Source organism: Callospermophilus lateralis, chromosome 13 (genome assembly GCF_048772815.1).
Source record: "Callospermophilus lateralis isolate mCalLat2 chromosome 13, mCalLat2.hap1, whole genome shotgun sequence".
NCBI classification, from domain to species: domain Eukaryota; kingdom Metazoa; phylum Chordata; class Mammalia; order Rodentia; family Sciuridae; genus Callospermophilus; species Callospermophilus lateralis.
Genome location: NC_135317.1, coordinates 51,064,168 through 51,080,190, shown reverse-complemented (window position 1 = coordinate 51,080,190; position 16,023 = coordinate 51,064,168). Strand labels below are relative to the sequence as shown.

Here is a 16,023-nt window from a genome sequence, read left to right as displayed (position 1 = left end):
TTTGGATTTTAAAATATCCCTGACTGCAAGATTTTGTATATAAAACTCTCATTGTTGCTTATGTAATAGTAAATTAATCAAATGAGGTCACACTACCTAGAATCAAATAAAATGGAAATAATTTACTCATAGAATTCATTTTCAAATCATCTTTATTTACAAAATACTATCCTAAGAATTATAATTCCATTAAGCTTCAACTGGAGCAAAAGTATAATCATTTAATTAAGTAAAAGCAGATACTTAAACTAAAAGTGAGAGATAAGTCAAATTCCTTTTGAAGAGAGATCAGAAACATCAGGTTTCTTGTTGTGGTTTTGGATGTTCAGTAGCAGGCTCATTTCAAGGTGGAATCAACCCTGAAGGAAACTCACTTCTACATTCAGAATGTGCAGGTGGGGGAGGAATGCAGATTTTGGGGGAAGATAATGAGAAAAACACCTCAGTGAATAGACATTTCCCAATGGGAATTGAGGGGGTGGTGGGCCCAATGGAAAATAATCTCCAGATGCTCCATACATGTTTCCTGGAGAAAGTGGAGGAAAACAAGGTCCTCTTCTCATGAACTGATTCCTTGGGTCCACTGGAAACAATGCACCTCTGACTGGAGGGGAAGATGAAAAAACAAAACCAGAGCCAGTTGCTTGGTTTTCAGCAGGGAGAGATGAATCAGGCACATTGGAATTACCAATGATACTTTGGTATCATTTTTACTAGATTCCATTTCTGAAAATAGAGGCCCATCCACTTTATCCAAAGAAGGCATTTAAAACTTCCACCAGTCCAGAAAGTCTACCATAATTGAATAATATACATCCTGCCTTTGTAGAGGAAGATATGGATCAGAATATGGTTGGTTTAGTGGAGGGATCATCAGCCTACAGGCATTTTCCCATGGAGGTGACAGGGGTCCAGTATTATAAGACACTCTCTGAGGACCAATTAACCCAACGTAGCCTGATTTTCTCCTTTCATTGATAATCTAAGGACCCAGAGGATTCTCTTGGCCTCTTAAGCCTCTTTCTCCTTCCACTGGCACCAAAGATGAGAATATGAGTGAAGCCTTCTTTTCCAAAAGAGGACCTCACATTTAAGATTAAAGTTGACCCAACAGTGAGAGACCATTTGGGAAATGCTCTCTGGCAAAGGCTGTATTTGAATCATCAAGTGTATAAGCATCTTTTTTTTTCCTAAAAATTTAAATTTAACCTAATTTTTAGTTAATTTTTATCTGTTGTGAGCATTTTGTTTCCATAAATCTTGAGGTATCTTTTAGCACTCTGAGCTGCTAGCTCATTATCATGTGCTTTTTTTTCTCACAGTACATAATCTGCCCCTGATAAGAATGAATGGTTCTCTCCAATTCTTCTTTAAGATCTTTGACTTGCTTTCTATAGTTCTCCAGCTGTTCAGTTGTATGGCTGATGTTTTCATCTACTTTGGAAAGTTTCTCCTCTCTCTACCTGGTAATTTCCCTCTCCTATTAATTTTCTTTGGAGTTTCATTACATTTTTTATATAGTTCAATCATAACATTAAATTTCTTCTGAAGATTCTGATTCCTGTCTTAAGATTTTCTGATATATTCTATAAGGTCTTCCTTTACTTCATCTACTTCAGATAATAAAGTAAACATTTTATTTCTTTCTCCTTTTAAGGTTTTAAAAGGGGCATTTAATTGGCACCATAAACCTGTTCCTTCAAAGCTTCTTTTGGCTGATCATCTAAGTGAACACCAATTCTGATTTACCCTTCATTTTTAATTCCAAGTTACCATCATCTATTAGATCTTCTCCAAGTACAGAAGCCCAATCTTTCATCTGCACCAAGTGTTCAGTCAGAGACTTAATGTGATTTTCTTTCTCTCTTAGAACTTGTTCTGCACATACTGTAGAGTCTTCCAATGTTATTTTCTGTTTATTAAGGTCATTCACTTTTTCTTTCCATACTTCAGCTTCTTGTAAAAGTTGTTTCTGACTATATGAATTTGGGAATTTTCTTTCAAAACCTCTTTTATTGCTAACTTAAATCTTTCTGCATTTATTTGAAATATTCTCAAGATTGTTTCAACTTTGGCTATTAGTAACTTGAGGGGTTTTGATTCATCTCCTAGGGACTTAATCCTTCTTGATATATATTTCATCAATTCATCCTGTTGAGAATGTTTAGTTTTCTCTTCTTTTAGCTCTTTTTCTAGAAAGAGTATTTAATCCCCAAATTAGATTCATACCTATTCAGCTTTTCATATATTGCCTCCAAATTTTCTGCTTCTATGGACTTCTTCTCCAAAATGGCATCCTTTAAAGATGACCTTAAGCCTTCATACTCTTTTTGAACAAGGCTAACTTTTTCAAGTAGTTGACATTTTTCTTCAATTAGTCCATCAGATTTTAGAGCAAGCTTTTTCTCTCTTCTCACATAACACCTGCTTCTAACACATTGACAACATGTCCACAGAAACAAGAGAACAGCAAAAAATCCAATAGCTGCATATATCACCAACTCCCAAGGATATCCATAAGGATGAGGGCTTGGTTTCATATCTGCAGACAATGATACCAAAGGCCTGTGTACTTCTTTCAGGACCATCCCCAAATACAGCTGAGGGGCAACCATTGGCACCTCCATCAAGCTAAGGCTGCTTTGCTACTGCAGCCACAGCCTGCTCAGCCATGCCCAAACAGACTGTGGATGTTCAGGTCTTTGGTCAGGAACTCAAACCTGTACCAGGCAATGGAGCATACCATTGTGAAGCAGCTGCAGAGGAGTGGGGGTGGAGCTGTCGGCATGGGCATGGGAAGCCACAGTCATAGGCTCCCAGAGGCCTAGCACACTCAAGTGCCTGTCAGGGAAGTTTGGCCCCTTCACTATGCTGTGCATCCTGAAGCAGTGCAGGTTCCAGTGTGTCCCAATTGAGCCAGAGAGGACTCCTCTCCCTGACACCCACCCCTTAGTTTAGTTTCAGCCAGGCCAAGACAGAGCTTTTTATGTATTATTCCATTCAGTCATAATGTCAACCAGTTTGATGTAACTAAAATTCTAAAGCTTTGTAAAATAATTTAAAGAGCTAGTACATCATATATTTATATTTGTACCACTTGCCCTTTTATTGTAATGACTCATCCCTTTTTCTTCCCTCCTGCCTACTCCCTTTTTTTTCTTTCTTCCTTCTTTCTCCCTTCTCTCCCTTTCCTTTTCATGAAGTGTTGGGAGTTAAACTCCAAGGTCTTCTCCATGCTAAGGAAGCTCTCTACCACTGAGCTACATCTGCAGCCTGTTGACACTTACTATAGAAGTAATCTGACTTATTTCTATAGAAAAACTCTCATGTTAGGATATTTCAAAAGTATTTTTTAGAGGAGTTGCTACCATGAGGACAAATCAGTTATTACAAGCTGCTTTTTAAAAGTACAGCATATGTAATATTTGTTTAAAACAAAAAGGAACTTGAAACTTGAGTTGGTTTTCATTTCTGTTTTTCTAGACTACCACTTATTTAAGTTTGCAAAATCATTTCTTTTGATGTTCTTTTGACTTCTTATAGGATATAAAAACTTCTAAGTAACTGTCAGTATAAATATATATCAAAAAGAAGGATAAGATGTGACTCTTTGAAATGGCTTTAGCTCCTGAAGGTGAATTATGTTGTTGTTATACAGAGTTCATTGCTTGATGTAAATAAAAGACATATAATATATTTTTGTTCCTAGTTATGCTTGAATTGTTGATGAGCCAAATCTAATGTTTCAAGGAAAGCATTCACTAGTAGTCTTTGGTTTCCCAAATATCTCTAAAGTTCAAAGGCATTATGCCACCATGTATGATTAGACCAATTCTATTTCTATGGCCAATGTAAACTAAAACACTTGTCCAGTTCCATAGGGTATGAATGTTTAGAAACTTTTTAACAAATGTAATTATATGAGGTCACAAATATGTTAATTAGTTTGTGGTGAATATTTCACAATGTACATACATATATCAGAATCAAATTATCAGCTGGGCCTAGTGTCACACACCTGTAATCCTAGTAGCCCCTTAGGAGACCAAGGCAGGAATATTATAGGTTCAAGGCCAGCCTCAGAAATTTAGTGAGACCCTGTCTCAAAAAAAGGGGGGGCCCTTCAAGGGACATTTCAGATCCATTAAACTGTAACACCATGTGCTATTCTCTGCCACCTCATGACCCAGAGGCCTCACCAGATGCCAGAACCATGCTCTTGAAATTCCAGAGCCATGAGCTAAATAAATTGTCTTTTTCCTATAATTTACTCAGGGTGACATTCAATTATAGCAACACAAATCATACTAAGTTTCAGAGAGATTACTGGTCAAGGCACACAACTAAAAAGCAACACATTTGGGACTCAAATCAATTGCTTTCAGTTCTAAACAAAATAGAAGCAATTAGTCATCAAGTAAAACATACAAAAGCCAGGCTGCAGTTTCCTCTTTACTTGCCAGAGCTGTTTCTGTTTGGATGTAAAAGCCACTAAATGAGAGTAGCTTGTTGCATCTATAGCATCTGTATCAAGGTACCTGCTTTCAAATGATCTTCCTGAGCCTTTTCCTCATCTGAACATGCAAGTCAATAACACTTTTGTAATAATAATAATAATAATAATAATAATATTAATAATATTCACTATAACAGAGTTATTCCCATCATTAAAGGGACAAACAAAACAGACATCAAATGCTGTTTAATTCCTTCCCATTCTCCTTTTTCCATTTTTTAGTAGAAAGAATAAAAAGAGAGGATTCTTAAAAATCATTTTTCTTTGAAGGGTTATAGGATTTTCAAATGGTACAGGAACTATGATAGCATATCAAATAGTAATAAGATACCAAACCACACCCAGCTAAAAAAGTGAAGTCTGGGGTAATTACTTTTGAGACTTTCCATTCTGAGACATGGGCACCTGGTCTCACCACTTATTTAAATGTAAGAAAATTTTGCACCATTCACGTCACCATTCCCCAGATCACCAGAGATGATGATGACAGCTGCAGTACCCCATGTGTTTCCTGAACATTTACAGGAAACCGTGCAGGAAACCGTGCACTTTCCCTAAACTTGTAATATCATTTTCTACCAAAATTCTAATACTCAAAAATTTTTCTTTGAAACATGCAAGCTTTGTGTTGTAGAAAATCAGTAGCATCCTATAATTAGAAACTGGTGGACTGGGTGTGGTTGTGAATGCCTGTAATCCCAGTGGCTCAGGAGGCTGAGATAGGAGGATCATGAGTTCAAAGCCAGCTTCAGCAAAAAGCAAGGTGCTGAGCAACTCAGTGAGACCCTGTCTCTAAATAAAATACAAACTAGGGCTAAGTATTTGGCTCAGTGGTCTAGCAACATTGAGTTCAATCCCTGGTACCTTCCACTACCACCAAATAAAAAGACTAGTGTTTCCTTTCTGACACATTACCCTAGGAAATGGGAATCCTCATTCCAGAGAATCTACTGTGTATAACTTATTATACACAGTAGAGATATATAACTGAGACATGTCAATTAGCTTGACAAAAGGATTCACCATCATAGTACCATAAGGAGTTTGAAGGAGACATCAGAAGACTCAAGGAGAGATACTATGGGCAACCAGGGAGTCCGAAAGATGATTCCTATGAATTCCAGAAGGATCTATGGATCAAATATAACCAGTCAATGCTCTCATGATTAAAATGATTGTTACAGTGGAAAAAATATTCCTCTTAGTAAACATCACTGAATCACCCCAGGGATCCTGCAGGTCGCCCCCCACAAATCACACAGACCACCGCAACCTTGAGCACTGTGGCTTGGATCCACTCTGATTTACTGCCACGTATGCCAAGGCAGTTATAAAATACTTTGAATATCACTCCTGGGTATCAGCAAAACTTCTTCTTAAGTAAAAATCTTTTTTCCCCCTAAAATTTTAGACACTTTTCCCTTGAGCTATTTGACAGTGTTTTCTACCTAAAAAATATTAGCAGCTGAAAGTAAGATCCAGCTCCATGAAATGCATCTCTTTCCTATAGTAGATTTTCATCAAATTATGTATGTTAGAATTTAATTTAGAATTTATACACAGCCTGATTAAAGTTCTAAGTTGTGACATTACAATTTTTTAAACTATAGAGATAGAGGATTTGCTCGTGGATGGTGCAAAACTATATGTTACAATACAATTAATCACTCATTTCTTTGGAACCATGTATTATTAATCTCTTTACTCATCCCAACTAGAAAAACAATTCAACCATAAAAGCTATACAGAGATCATTAATGACAAATAAAATTTTTGGTTCTTTCCTGGAAATGTTTGAATTTATTAAACTACACAACAGTGCAACACTTAGAATGCCCCTAAATAATTATAGAGAAAGAAGATGGCGGATTAGAGGAGAACTCATTATGTGATCCCAAGTTGGTGGACAGACGCTCCCCCTCATAGGAGCCCTCACCCATGAATTTAAACTTCATGTAGCCTGTGACAGGATTATAAACAAGGGCTGGTCACAAACGCAGTCCAGAACATGTGAAACTCCGAGTTGCTCCATACATGGAAACTGGCCAGCAGAGTTGAAAGCTCCGGAGTTCTGGAAGCTTAGAGACACAGAGTTTCAGATCCTTTGGAGACAGAATGTGCCAGACTGTAATTTGCATCTCCAGGGGGAATCAGACCAAGGATGGAAGTTTGGACTTAGTGGAGATACAACTCAGTTCCCTCCCCCTCACCAGACACCCCTACGTAGAAACGGGTGATTGCCATCTTGGAAAATCTACCTCATAGCTTTGGGTGGATCTCATGGACAGTGAGATTAGTGATAGATCAACAGTGATGACTTGGTGAGTTCCCAACAAAGAGCATTCAGCTGATCATGAGCACTGGGTGACCATGGTGCCACACGCCCAGAGTAATTCCAGGGCTGTGGGGAGGAGTCCCAGTGACTGGGGCCTGGTGAGCAGGAGAAGTTAGGGGCATAGAGGCCAGGAGCAACTTAAAGAGACTGGGACTGGAGAGGCTCCCAGCAGGGGAGGAAGAGCCGCCCCACATGGATTTCTTCCTACATCATGAGGGCAGAGACTCAATCTGGAATGCACAACACCATCTACTGGTAAAGAAGATAACAGAACTCTAAGAGTGCATTTTTCTTTTCTAATTTTTTTCTTTCACTTTTTTCTTCTTTTCTTTTTACTTTTCTTCCCCCTTCTCTTCCTCTCCCAACCTCCCAATCATTACTATTTCAACTATGTGTAATATACTAAATGCAAATAGATGACTGTTTATATGCTTCTTATAGTCTTCCCAAGTAATTAGCTACCCCAAAATACTCCTTTCTATTCTCCTGTTAATAACCTCCTTTATTAGAGCTCTCCTCCAAAGTAGCTAAGATATACTATATCTTCACATATTTCCTCCTAAACATAAAGTCCTACTTCTGACCCTCAGTTCTCTATAAGGCATCAGAACCTGTATGCCTTTTATGAAGCTAATGAATTTACTTTAAATTACAATTGAACCCAACATCTCTAGACATTATCTCCCATCACAAAGAAGAGACCTTGGAGATATACAAAAACAACAAAAAATTATAGGAGTAAATAATAACACAGCAGTCACACAGAGCTGGAAAGAAATGTGAGCATCATGAAAAAACAAGGGGAAAAAGGAACAAAAACAATGCAAGACAACTCAACAATAGAGGAGTTGGTAGCTGCAGAAGAAAAAAATGTCAGATAAAGATTTCAAGATATACATGCTTCAGTTGATCTGGAGTCTCAAGGAAGATCTTAGACAATGACAATGAAAGATCACTTTGACAATAAATTACATAAACAAATCCAAGAAGCAAAAGATCAACTCTACAGGGAGATAGAGGTTATACAAAAAACAAACAAACAAACAAACAAACAAACAAAAACCAGAAATCCTGGAAATGAAGGAAATTATAAACCAAATTAAAAACTCAAATGAGAGCATCACCAGTAGAGTAGACCAATTAAAAGTCAGAACATCAGACAATGAAGACAAAATATATCATCTCAAAAAGAGCCTAAACAATTCAGAAAAGCTGATAAGAAACTATGAGCAGCATGTCCAAGAAAACTGAGATACCATAAAAAGACCAATTTTAAGAGTTATTGGGATAGAGGAAGGTATGGAGGTCCAAATCAAAGGAATGAGCAATCTGTTCAATGAAATAATTTTAGAAAACTTTTCAGACATGAATAATAAAATGGAAATCCAAATCCTAGAAACCTACAGGATGCCAAATGTACAAAACCACAAGAGACCCACACCAAGTCACATTATAATGAAAATATTCAACATACAGAACAAGGAGAGAATTTTAAAAACTACAAGAGATAGAAGGCAGATTACATTTAGGGGTAAATCAATTAGGTTAACAGCTGATTTTTTCATCACAGACTCTGAAAACTAGAAGATCCTGGAACAATGTATTTCAAATGCTGAAAGATAATGGGTTCCAACCAAGAATCTTGTATCCAGCAAAATTAAGCTTCAGGTTTGACAATGAAATAAAAATCTTCCATGATAAACAAAAGTTAAAAGAATTCACAGCTAGAAAACCAGCTCTGCAAAGCATCTTGGGCAAAACATTACACGAAGAGGAAATGAAAAACAACAACAAAAATCAACAGTGGGAAGTAGTACAGTAAGGAGAAAAACTAATCAAAGAGGAAAAACAAATAAAGTTAAATGACAAAAATTAACAAACATGGCTGGAAGTACAAACCATATCTCAATAGTAACCCTAAATGTTAATGGCTTAAACTCGCCAATCAAAAAACATAGGCTAGTAGATTGGATTAAAAAAAAAAGATCCAACAATATTCTGCCTACAGGAGACTCATCTGATAGAAAAAGACATACAAAGACTGAAGGTGAAAGGTTGGGAAAAATCATACTACTCACATGGACCTTGGAAGCAAGCAGGGGTGTCCATATTCATATCAAATAAAATAGACTTCAAGCCAAAGTTAATCAAAAGAGATAAAGAAGGACACTACATACTGCTAAAGGGAATCATTCACCAACAAGACATAACAATCATTAATATATATGCCCCAAATAATGGTGCAGCTATGTTCATCAAACAAACCCTTCTCAAGTTCAAGAGACAAATAGACCACAACACAATAAACATGGGGTTACTGTAACACACCTCTCTCACAACTGGACAGATGTTCCAAACAAAAGTTGAATAAAGAAAGTATAGATCAAAATAACACAATTAATAACTTAGACTAAATTGATATATATATATATATATATATATATATATATATATATATATACATACATACATATATAATATATCAACCAAAATCAAGTGGACACACTTTTTTTCTCATCAGCACATGGATCCTTCTCAAAAATAGACCATATATTATGCCATAGGGCAACTCTTAGCAAATATAAAGGAGTAGAGATATTACCATGCATTTTATCCAATCATAATGGAATGAAATTGGAAATCAATGATAAAATAAGGAAGAAAAATTCCTACATAACTTGGAGAATGAACAATAGGCTACTGAATGAACAATGGGTTACAGAAGACATGAATGAGAAAATTAAAAACATCTTAGAAATAAATGAAAATACAGACACAACATATCAAAATCTATGGGACACTATGAAAGCAGTACTAAGAGGAAAATTCATTGCATGGAGTTCATTCCTCAAGAAAAGAAAAAGCCAACAAATAAATGATCTCACACTACAACTCAAAGCCCTAGAAGAAGAAGAGCAAATCAGCAGCAAATGCAGTAGAAGGCAAGAAATAACTAAAATCAGAGCTGAAATCAATGAAATTGAAATAAAAGAAACAATTGAAAAATTGACAAAACTAAAAGATGGTGCTTTGAAAAAATAAATAAGATTGACAGACCCTTAGCCAAGCTAATGAGGAGAAGAGAGAGAACCCAAATTCCTAGCATACAGGATGAAAAAGGCAACATTACAACAGTCACTACAGAAATACAGAAGATAATTAGAAATTATTTTGAAACCTTATACTCCAATAAAATAGAAGATAGGAAGGCATTGATAAATTCCTTAAGTCATATGATCTGCTCAGATTGTATCAGGAAGATATACACAATTTAAACAGGCCAATATCATGTGAGGAAATAGAAGAAGCAATCAAAAGATTACCAAACAAGAAAAGCCCAGGACTGGATGGATATACAGCAGAGTTTTACAAGACCTTTAAAGAAAATCTAATACCAATACTCTTCATTCTATTTCAGGAAATAGAAAAAGAGGGATATTTCCAAATTTATTCTATGAGGCCAATATCATCCTGATTCCAAAACCAGACAAAGACACTTCAAAGAAGGAAAATTTCAGACCGATATCTCTAGTGAATATAGGTGCAAAAATCCTCAAAAAAAATTCTGGCAAATTTGATAGAAAAACACATCAGAAAGATCATGCATAATGATCAAGTGGGTTTCATCCCTGGGATGCAAGGCTGGTTAAGCATATGGAAATCAATAAATGTAATTCACCACATCAATAGACTTAAATATAAGAACAATGTGATCATCTTGATAGACACAGAAAAAGCATTTGACAAAATACAGCACTGCTTTATGTTTAAAGCTCTAGAAAAACTAGGGATAACAGGAACTTACCTCAACATTGTAAAAGCTATCTACTCTAAGCCTCAGGCCAGCATCATTCTAAATCGAGAAAAATTGAAGACATTCCCTCTAAATCTGAAACAAGACAGGGATGCCCTCTCTCAACACTTCTATTAAACATAGCTCTTGAAACACTAGCCAGAACAATTAGACAGACAAAAGAAATTAAAGGCATAAATACAGGAAAACAAGAACTTAAACTAGCACTATTTGCTGATGATATAATCCTATACCTAGCAGACCCAAAAGGTTCTATCAAGAAACTTCTAGAATTAGTAAATGAATTCAGCAAAGTGGCAGGATATAAAATCAACACCCATAAATCAAAGGCATTCTTGTATATCTGTGACAAATCCTCTGAAATGAAAATGAGGAAAACTACCTGATTCACAATATCCTCAAAAAAAAAAAATACTTGGAAATCAACTTAACAAAAGAGGTGAAAGATCTATACAATGAAAACTATAGAACCCTAAAGAAAGAAATAGAAGAAGACCTTAGAAGATGGAAAGATATATCTTGCTCATGGATAGGCAGAATTAATATTATTAAAATGGCCATATTACCAAAAGCACTCTACAGATTCAACGCAATTCCAATCAAAATCCCAATGGCATTCCTTGCAGAAATAGAAAAAGCAATTATGAAATTCATCTGGAAAAATAAGAGACCCAGAATAGCTAAAGCAGTTCTAAGCAGGAAGTGTGAAACAGGTGATATCACTATTCCAGATCTTAAACTATACTACAGAGCAATAGTAACAAAAACAGCATGATACTGGCACCAAAACAGGCTGGGTAGACCAATGGTACAGTATAGAGGACAAAGAGACCAACCCACAAAATTTCAACTACCTTATATTAGACAAAGGTGCTAAAAGCATGCAATGGAGAAAGGATAGCATCTTCAACAAATGGTGCTTGGAGAACTGGAAATCCATATGCAACAAAAATGAAAATGAATCCCCATCTCTCACCATGCACAAAAGTTAACTCAAAATGGATCAAGGATCTAGGAATCTAACCAGAGACTCTGCATCTAATAAAAGATAAAGTAGGCTCTAATCTCCATCATGTGGGGTTAGGCCCCAAGTTCCTTAATAAGACACCTATAGCACAAGAATTAAAACACTAATCAACAAATGGGACAAACTCAAACTAAAAAGTTTTTTTCTCAGCAAGAGAAATAATATGTGAATAGGGAGCCTACATCCTGGGAACAAATCTTTACCCCTCACACATCAGATAGAGCTCTAATCTCTAGGGTATACAAAGAATTCAAAAAAGTTAAACAACAACAACAACAACAAAAAAAACAAATAACCCAATCAACAAATGGGCCAAGGACCAGAACAGACACTTCTCATTAGAGAATATACAATCAATCAAAAATCCATGAAAAAATGATCACTATCTCTAGCAGAAATGCAAATTAAAACTACTCTAAGATACCATCTCACTCCAATAAGAAAGCAGCCATTATGAAGTCAAACAACAACAAGTACTGGCAAGGATGTGGGGAAAAAGGTACACTCATACATTGCCGGTGGGACTGCAAATTGGTGCAGCCAATTTGGAAAGCAGTATGGAGATTACTTGGAAAATTGGGAATGGAGCTACCATTTGACCCAGCTATTGTTCTTTTCGGACTATACTCAAAAGACCTAAAAATGGCATACTACAGGGACATAGCCACATCAATGTTTATAGCAGCATAATTCACAATAGCTAGACTGTGGAGCCAACCTAGATGCCCTTCAATGGATGAATGGATAAAAAAAATGTGGCATTCATAATGATGGAATATTACTCAGCACTAAAAAATAACAAGATTATAGCATTTGCAAGGAAATGGATGGCATTAGAGCAGATTATGCTAAGTGAAGTTAGCCAATTCCAAAAAAAAAAAAACAAATGCCAAATGTCTTCTCTGATATAAGGGAGGTGACTCAAAATGGGGTAGGTAGGAAGAGCATGAGAAGAAAATTGCCTCTAGATAGGGAAGAGGGGTGGGAGGGAAAGGGAGGGAGAAGGGGAATTGTATGGAAGAGGGAAGGAGACCCCCTTCATTTTACAGAATACAGGTATGATGATGTGAAGGGGAAAAAGGAATTGTGTCACATTATATTGTGTAGAGAGAAGTGATGGGAGGGGAGGGGAGGGGAGGGGAAGGGGGGAATGGAAGGACAGCAGAATAAAATAGACATTATTATTGCTGTGGGTATATACGTGACTGCATGACCAATGTAATTCTGCAACCTGTACACTCAAAAAAAAATGAGAAATTATATCCCATCTGATTCAAATGTATATGTCAAGATCATTGTAGTGTCATGTGTAGCTAATTAAAATAAAACAAAACAAAAACCAAATAAGAAAAGTTCTTAATGTTTTGGGAAATCACAACACCAGTCTTAATAATCTGGGCCTAACATGGACCTCCTCCAAGAAAATGTACATATATATGTACATAACATTAAGAAGCTCACCAAACTCCTGAAGTATATCTCTGATAGTAAGAAATACAGGTTAAGAATTGGGGCTTTCAGTCCCAAAAAGCCAAGTCCAAATGATCTCTCTGACATGTGGATGCTAACACACAATAAGGGTACAGGGGTTAAAACAGACATTTATTGGATTAGACAAAGGGGAATGAAGGGAAGAGAGGAGGATGGGAATTGGAAAGACAGTAGAGTGAATCAGACATAACTTTCTTATGTTCATATATGAATATGACCAGTTTAACTCCACATCACATACAACCACAAGAATGGAATCCTAATTAGAATAAGTTATACTTCATGAATGTATATTATGTCAAAATACACAATGTCATGTGTATCTAAAAAGAACATTTTTTAAGTTTAGATAAATAATACCTTCACATAGATTTGAAATACTGATTGGGTTGGTGAACTTTGAAATTCTTTTTTTTTTCACTTCAAATGTGGACAATAACACATAACATCTATCAATGTAGAAGAAATTTTAATGTCAGTTTGGTTTTTTTTGGTTTAGATCACCTGTAGGTGCACTGTTCTCACTGCCCAGTTCAGCTTAAGAAGACAATAATGTTGGTAGCTTCTATGTTGTTTGTTAAGATTTTAATTAAATTAAGTCCGTATTACTTTTTGTCTGGTTACATGAAAACCCATTGGATGTATATATCATTTCTCCTTTGTTTCATATAATTATTTTCTTTTATTAATATTGCTATTATTAAAACTTGGGAAAGATCAGGGCTTTAATTTAACTTGACTATATAAAGGCAACTAAATTTTATGTTTAATTGAAGGCTAAAACTTTTCTTTATAAAAGAATGTTATCAAAATGTATAGAAGAAAGGGTAGAAGTAGAAAACTCACCCCCTGGGAAAATTTTAATTTGACCTGATGTTAGTTAGCTTTAGGATATTGTTGTTACTTTCTTGGGTGACATAATAACATTGTGCTATGCAGGTGAGTGTTCTTATTTTTAGGAGATGCATGTTAAGCTATTTAAGGATGAAGGGCCATAGTGATGCAACTTACATTGAAAAAGTTCAACAAATGAGATGGTTGTCAGAGGACAGATGAAGTTAATCAGGGAAAATATTAACAACTCTAGAAACTAGGTGGTGGGTATGTGGCTCCTATTTTACTCTTCCTAAAAATTTCTTTGCTGTTTGAAATTTTTATAATAAATATCTGAAGAAAAAAGGTCCCAGTTTTTGAACATTTGGGGTACCAGGCAAGAAAATAGAGACTAATTGTTCTCCACATTTTCAGATATTGCTGTTAGGAGTTGGTGAGTTCAGGGCCTGGCTGTGTTACTGCACTTCCAAGCCTTCCAGGAAAATAAACCACATCCCTTGTAACTATACAGCCACAGCCCACTCCTCACAGGAGATTTTCTCTTTCTCTTCTTCTGTGCCTTTTCTTTTTTTTTTTCTTTGCATTTTTTCAATGTTCCAAATGCAGTGGTCACCACACTCTCTAAGATCCTGTGCATCAGCAGAGTGGCCTGCAGGAGGGATAGAGCTTCTGCAAGTTGCAGGAGGAGGACATGGAGGTATGGGGTGCAGGGCTAGTACTGTCAATCAGGAGCACAGGCCTCATGGTGAGTCAGAGTTTAAGGGTGGGGAGGAGGCCTGGGAGGACCCCTGGGCTACTAACCCCTCTCTCTTTTAAAATATCCACATATAGTGACTTTAAATCAGGAACAGATATGGGGGAAGTGAGTCACAGAGTTACCCATTTTTCTAAAATCAGGGATAAATTTGGCATTGGAGCCAGATCTACTTCTTGGTCTTGCTCTCTTCCCTTCCTGTCACTGAGAATAAGATGAATAATCAACAGAGGACTTGGAGCAGAGGACTCATAGGGCCTGCTCCATGCTGGGGGATATCATTCAGAGTGCTCTCTTGAAAAGAAGAGGCCAGGATTTGTTACAGGCCTGAAGGGCAAGAGGTAAGAGGCTGGGAGAGATGGAGCTGAGATCCAGTGGGGACAGTGGAGGAAAGCTTGGAGCAGGCATGGTATGTTCCAGAGATGGGGTCAATTGTCCAGATGGACTGCTGAAAGTGAGGTGACAAAGGTGACTCCCAGGTTAGGTCCTGAGAACTGAAACTGTGATCTTGCTCCAGGAGCAGCAGGTTTAGAGGGAGGTTGTCTCCATCTGTGCAGGCTGCTTGGACCAAATACCATAGACCAAGTAGCTTATACATGGCAGACATAAAGTCATTTCTCACCATCCTGTAAGCCGGACAGTCTGAGATCAAGGTGCTAGCAGTTTCCATGTCTTGAGCTTTCTGGCTCATGGAGAGCCCTTCTGCATGCACCCCTGCAGGTGAATGAGCTCCTGGGCCTCTTTGATAAGGACACTAATTTCACTCATAAAGACATATCCACATGGCCTAATCCCCTCCAAGAGGCCCTTCCTGATACTTTTGGTTTCAGGATTCAGCCTTTGGTGTGGGGGCAACCAGCATTAAGGCTACAGTGAAGGCATGAAGATTTTCACTTGGACAGGTTGTATTTTGATATATTTGGGCAGTTGAGGGATAAGTCAGAGTTCAGGAGATATCAATGTGGGGGCACCTGGGAGGTGTTAAAAACCTCTAGTTTCATAGGATCTCCCAAGAGAGAATGCTAATCTTCTCAAATGGCCCCTGTGCCATCCCGGGCAAGCCATGCCACCGCTTGAGCCTTTTTCTTGACTGTAAAGATGTGGGTTGAAGCAGTTTTTCTCCAACTTCCTGTCCTGCTCTGAGATTCTGCTGGAATGTCTTCAAATCAAAACAGATTGGTCCAGACTGACCAAATGGGTGCTGTCCACACATCAGTGCTGATATCCTCTAGGTGAGTTACCTGGGTTATCA

At 37.1% G+C, this 16,023-nt stretch overlaps 2 pseudogenes; both read right to left on the bottom strand.

The window, feature by feature from the left end:
* Nucleotides 1–297: 297 nt before the first annotated feature.
* Nucleotides 298–766, bottom strand: LOC143412061 (melanoma inhibitory activity protein 2 pseudogene; annotated as a pseudogene).
* A 330-nt stretch (nucleotides 767–1,096) lies between these two features.
* LOC143412060 (melanoma inhibitory activity protein 2-like) lies at nucleotides 1,097–2,627 on the bottom strand (annotated as a pseudogene).
* Between the last annotated feature and the right edge of the window lie 13,396 nt (nucleotides 2,628–16,023).